This window comes from Falco naumanni, chromosome 1 (genome assembly GCF_017639655.2).
Source record: "Falco naumanni isolate bFalNau1 chromosome 1, bFalNau1.pat, whole genome shotgun sequence".
Classification (NCBI taxonomy): Eukaryota; Metazoa; Chordata; class Aves; order Falconiformes; family Falconidae; genus Falco; species Falco naumanni.
This window is the reverse complement of record NC_054054.1, coordinates 21,897,489-21,904,212: the sequence shown is the minus strand read 5'-3', so window position 1 is coordinate 21,904,212 and position 6,724 is coordinate 21,897,489.

The window sequence follows — 6,724 nt, the reverse complement described above, 5'->3', positions numbered from 1 at the left end:
TAGTAGAAAGCAATTTAATTCTAAATACAGTTTCAGTGGGTGGTTGAAGTGGGTAGTGCAGGGAATCTGCATTGATGTGACACGTCTGGCAAGCCCGTCCCCTGGGCTGCTGGCTTACCTACGGTACATTTTTCCTTTGACTCCAATGGATGCTGTGCATAAATAAACAATAGTATGGCCCTGAAACTCACTGGGCAGAGGAGTATGCAAAGAATAGCAGTGAGGGTTCGTGTATGAAAGGTGATTAAAGCAATTACTAAGTCACTTGGTGCTTAATGAATATTTTAATGCAAGTATCTACCATTGATTCTCCCAGATGGCAGCAATCAGCAGCACCCTGAAACTGCGTGGGCCACACAGTTCCTCTTTTTTGGTGAAGTTGAATTCAATCTCGTTATTTATTTCACTTTTGAAAATACGTTTTATATTTTACTGCTTAAAGAAGATGAAGAGTGTAATAAAAAGTTGGGGGTGAACAGCAGTGGCTACCTCTGTTGAAGAAAGAGCTATTGAAACTGGGTATTAGGCAAACCTCCTTAACAACAAGGGCAGGTAGATCAATTTTCAAAAGGCTGGCAATGAACACTCCATCTCTTTAAATCTTAAAAGCTCCGTCTGGATACCTTAGCCGAATATATATTCTACTTTAGCCTAAAAGTTTTTAGATTTGATGTAAGAATTACTGCATGACATTTCCTGGCCTCTGTTATATGGAAGGTCAAATCTGCCGATCACACTGATCCCTTTGGGTCTTAAAATCTTTAAATCTATGGCAAAGAAGCTAGCTGCCAATTAACTTCTTTGCTTGCAGTACAGGTCTTCAGTTGAGAGCATCACATGCCTGTGCTGATTTACTTTCAGTTCCTGGAAGAAGTCGGGAATGACGTTTAGTTGCTTCCTAACCAAAGGGGACTGCTTTTCATTTAATTTGTATTTTTTCATCACAACTTCTGGGTCTCTAATTTTTGTCTTAATTATTTGATGTGAGACTTTATTTCAGTTCTGCATCCTTTCGGCATACAGGATAGTGAACACCGCATGTGGCCATTTGTGCTCAAGTCATCCCTAAGTACTAGGGTTAAACCCACATGAAGTTCTTTTGTTTATTTGCATTTTTAATCTGCATTGGGTACTATTGTTAATACTAGGGGGTTGGGTTTTTTTTGGGGGGGTTGGGTGGTTTTTTTGGGGGGTGGGTGAGGACAGTGTTTGTTTTCTAGTGCCTTTAATATATCATGCTTTCTATATTATTGAGCCCCTTCTTTGTCCATTAGCGGTAGTGCAGGTCCCTGATGAATTGGGATGAACTTGCTGATTCACCTGACAGAAGGAAGAGAGGATTCATGTTTGGCAGCAGCATGGAGTTACATTGGTTTAAGATGAGAACAACCTAACATTTGTCATCTGTTGTTTATTCTCTTGTCCTCTGCTGAAACAGGAAATCTCACTGTGGATGGCTCGACTGGAGTTTTTAATGTTTGTGTCACTGTGTATTTATGGAGTTGTTTTGCACTTTGTAGGGAAGTTAGTGAGGTTTATGCAATGATCCTTGGAGATGTTGCATCTTTAGCAAGGAGAAGGTTTTCACAGGAGAGGGAAGAGGTGATGGTGTTTACTGCCAGCTTAACCCTGGAGCCCTTGGTACGAGCTGTGGCCCCAGACTATGGAGCAGCTGCCCGGCGAGGAGTGACAGCACAAACACCTGCTCGAATCCGCCTGGGAAGCTGATGTGAGGAGAGGAGGAAACATCCCAAGTCGTCAAAAATCACCTGACAGAAGAGGAGAAACTACAACTTATATAGTATATGTAAGTGCCTGGGTAATGTTCACTCTGGAGCAACAGGGACTATGCCTATGGTCATGAGACCAAATTTACGTCTTCTGACAAACGTCGCTATGCTGTTTTACTGGTCTTCTGGGATAATGTATAATTAAGCCATTGCAGACTAGAGAATCACATATACAAACGTCATTGCAAACACCCCGGTGTTATAATTAAGGACAAAACTCTTTTTTTTTTTTTTTTTTTTTTTAATAGGTATTTTGGGAGAAACAGGTCAGTCCACAACACCAAACCGACAAAAGGAATATTTCAGACCGCCAGGAAAGAGTGAAACTTCTCTGAAGAAGCAGCAGGAATCTTTTTGGTTGGAAGTACAAAACAAGATAAATACCATGTTACCTTTTGGGTCAACTGCCTGTGTAGACTTCTGTCAGGACTGTTTGTAATATTTATGCATACTGTATAATTTAAGATCATATAGGGTTTTTTCTTTTTATTTTTATTTTTTAACCTTGCCGCTCAAGATAAACTGCAGCAAAATGGGATAGTGTTTTGATTGCTGTAATCAGACCTACCACACTTAAACATTCTGAAGTGTTCTTCATCTCCTAATTTTCAGTTATCGGTAACGTTTATGTCCCACTTTGCTTGCTCTTGAAATCATAGCTTCTGAAGCAGAGGGCCATAAGAGGTTGTCACCAGCCTTTTAAACTGCGATGTCCTGTTTTTCAGCATCTCAGTAATTTTCTTTTGCTTCTTCCTTTGGCAGAGAAGAAGAGAGGAAGCCGTTTTGGATCATGACTGCTCCTTGTTCTCTCCTGACTATTCTTTTAAAAAAGGTGCTAAAATTTTAAGGATAACATTAAAAAAAATAAACAACCTAGAAAATTATTCGGCCAATTCCTTCTTTAGTTTAATGGGCACTAACTGTGAATTGCCTTTGAAAAACCTAACCTGAGCTACTAAATATTTCTTTTTCTCTCCTCCTTCATTTGTCAAATATTTTATCAACAAATTTAATTAAAATGACCACAAAAGAACCCAGAAATATACAAAAGACATTGGATTTTTTGACAGATATGGACGTGCTAATTAGCCTTCAAATCAGCCACATTAAAAAATGAAGTCTTTAGTACACTTGTCAATAGCTTTTTATTAAAACTAAAGGATTAGATAAGTACCAAATGTCAAAGAATAGATAAAGCTTTCAGCATATAGAAACAATATTGGTAAAACTTACCGAACGGCTGTTTATTAAAAAAAGACATTTTAATGAGAACCTGCATTGCTGAATCTTCCTCTAGTTGTGGGAACAAGGAAATTTATACTATTTTCTAGAGCTATTTAAACTGTTTCTTTTATGTTGTATGGTTTTGTGCTGGCATTTTTTTGAAGTTCTGTTTCTGTGGGTCTCCTTTCTTTTGTTTCTTATTTGAGTGCTGAGGATCATCTGAGTCAAAACCATTAAATTTCACATGGTTTTCAATCAAGACCTTTGCAAAATGGCCTATTTCACAATGGCTTTAATGGAAAATATAGATTGCCTCATATTTGATTTAGACCTCACCTCTATGCTTGTTTTCTTTTTCTCCCCTCAGGTTATACAGCTTTGTGTGATTTTTCTCAGTCTTTTCTTGGAAAGAGAATGTAACATGGACAATTGGTCTGCCTCTAATTATGTTTAAACTGCGCTGAAGATCATTAATGTTATTGCTAGTGACGTGCTTGCAGTTGTTATCCTGAAAATTAAAACTATCAGTGGGAAATCCTGGCTCCACTGAAGTTAAGGAAAGATTTCCATTGAGCAAGCGGTTTTGCCTACGTATCTGGGCATGCAGGTGTAAATACAATGAAACATTAGATCCCGATTTGTCTCCAGCTCATCTTTAATAGAAAGACTGATAATTTTTACTGGAAATAGTAATGGCAGCTGTTACAGCTGATATTTTACAAACTGTTGGTTGACTTTTTCCAGGAAAATTCTCCTATATGGAAATTTCTCCCAAGACAGTCCAATTGAAATGAAAATGTCAGTCCTGTTTAGTGATCTTATTTAAAGAATTGGGATGCCAAGTCCTTTTTCACCAGTGTCAGAGCCAATTTCTGCTGAGGCAGTAATAGCACCTGAAGCCAGGAGAGTTTTATAGGGCCCAAGTTGCCATAAGAGCATTTCTTAGTGTTATTACTGTCTTTTATTATTGTGTAAAAATACGCTTTTCTGTAGTATCCAGGCACTGCAATATTTACCTAACTATTAAACTAACAGTATACAGTAAATGAACAAGTGACCATATGGCTTTGATGGATGAGGTGGGGGTTTACTGCAGAAGAGGTAATTTCTCCTTGCTTCACTTACAGGCGCCGTCACAGCCTGAAAGGAGGAATACACAGAATAAAAAGGCAGTGAAGAGGCTGCCTGGGTATGATTTTTTCTTCGGAAAAGGTTTGGTGGTTCTTCTGGGCTGCAGCTGGAAGGAAGTATTGCTCTTTTCAAATACCTAATCTAACACCATCTGAAAGAGTGAAGGAAACAGGCTCAAGAAAGAGTTGTCTTGGAACACTCATACTGAATATGACAAATATTTCTGACTGTGTCATTGGGGCCTTATGTAAAAATGGGAACTCCGTTTAAATTTTTTAAATTATTTTTTTTTTAATTTAATTTATGTCACAGCTTTGCTTTCAGGCCACTATGAGCACTATTTCCAAAGAGTCCTAAGACAGTAATGGGCAGGGCTGGTGATAGGAGTGATCTGTTCCCTCAAGCATGAGTTTTTTTAATGTATTATTTGGGTGTAAGTTCTAAAAGTGTGGGTTTTCCTCACTAGAAATGTTCAGTTCTGCCTCCCAGGTTCAGCAGATCTGATCTGCAATTACCTTTCTCAGCCTACCCACACCCAAACATGGTTTGCCTGTCACGTGGATTCAAAAGAAAAGGTGGAATAGAAATTATTGTCTAAATAAAAGACAATTAAAGAGGAAAAAAAAAAGAGAAAAAGAGAATCTGATGTGGCCCAAAGTTCCATTATATTTCACAGAAATCTTCCATAGGTTCTTTCTGATGGTTCTTTTGCTTCACATTGACCTCTGGTGTTTGTGAGTCACCTGAATTTTGGCCTGAGAGCATCCTCAGGAGGAAGAGCTCAGTTCAAAACTGATAAAGCCGAGCTGAGAAGAAAGGCAACTGGATGTAGCCTCAGTATGAAGGTCCTCTTTCAGTCATGTCCCAATTTGTACTGGGTGTCTTAAGAGGGCAATGCTGATTTTTATTTTCTTAAATAATAGTAAACGCTTTCATAAAGTGTTACAAAAAGATGGCCAGGTTTGCTTCTTGGGTTTTCAGCAGTGTGAGTTGTTGGCTTTTTTTCATTTCCCTGGTGAAAATCTAATGTCACAAATGCATTTGGAGTGTACACAAACCTTGAGAGAAAAGAGCAGATTTGTTTATTGAAAATCATCACCATGTTACTTTTAGCAGCAGGGAAAATGTAACGGCAGGAAATTATTCAAACCCCGTGTGTCCTGACTGCCAAATGAATTTGTAGGAATACAGAGCATAATAAGGAAACAGACTCACTAGACCGCATTTTTAGTCTTCTGCTTTTTTATTAAATTATTTTCATTTAACCCTGTTTCAGAGACAGAAGTCTCTCCAGCTTCTCAAAGTGAGCATATGGACAATACATGGCTATCACAACTATGTCGTAATGTCCAGCTGCTATTCACAGGGATGTCGGGAATGGCTGGCTGGGTTATGCTGAGTGAGCCTGATGCTTACCTAAAAATATTTCTGAATACTTTTAGTTAGTTGCCATTGAATTTGGATAGTTGCTGATCCTTGCCATAGATCGTTGAGAAGTCAAGGTAGCAGGTGATTCGAATTAATGGAAGTACGGAGCTGTCTGGAGGTGAGGAAAAGGAGCTTATTCTTTCTTCTCTGCCTTTACGGATTGCGAGTTGGGTGGTTCGGGGTCATGAAAAGTCTGGGCGGGTTTGACATCCTTGAAAATGCCAGAAAGGGAGTAATTGGATGACTGGTACAGACTGCAGACGGGGCTCTTTTGTCCCTGCCCTCAGTGAATGAAATTCTTTTCCTTCTACATTCAAATCTAACAGACTTTTTGATTTCACCCTAGATGGTTTCACCTTTGGGCTAAGAAGCAGCCTAAGAGGTAAGGTATGTACAACTGGAGCAAATCATTCAAGTCTCTTTTAAAAGCAATGCATTATGCATGCACAAATTTTTAAAAAGACAATTATCAAGACACATCTTTAAGAAAAGTGCTTTTGTAGTGAATAAAACAAAATGATTTCTTCACGCTCCTGTGCAAAGTGGGTGGCTACAAAGCATGTGCATAGATTTCTGGTGATACAATACAAACGGTACAGTAATAATAAGTTTTTTCTGTCGCCAGAGAGTCTGCACAAAGATTCCATCAGCATTTTGCTCAGTATGATAAAAAATGTGTTACATCCTCAACATCAATGGAGGTTCAAAGTGAAACAGAATCAAGAAGAATAAGGTAACCATAAAGAAAAGAAATAGCTAAATGATATTAAGGAAGCCAAGATAACTGCAAAATTAACAACACAATAGCTTATAGAGTCTGCTTCTGCTAACAAAAGACAATCTTTACCACCTAGCATATCCATTCAGTCCTGGAAAGAAAAGGTAATTACATTCTGAAATGAACAAAATAGTTAAAGTGTGGGTTTACCATGATAATTTAAAATTTGAAGTTAAGATACTTGAACTGTGACCCTCAGTAAAAAGCGAGACTTCCCGTCTCCGCTGACACCACGATGCTGAATAACGGCAAAGGCAGCCTGAAGTCCAGAATAGGTCCCTGACCACTTTTCTTGATTTATTGCCATCCTCACATCGATGACTCGACGTGAGAGTCATGGGGGAGACATCTGCAGGCTGCCTGGATGCAGGAA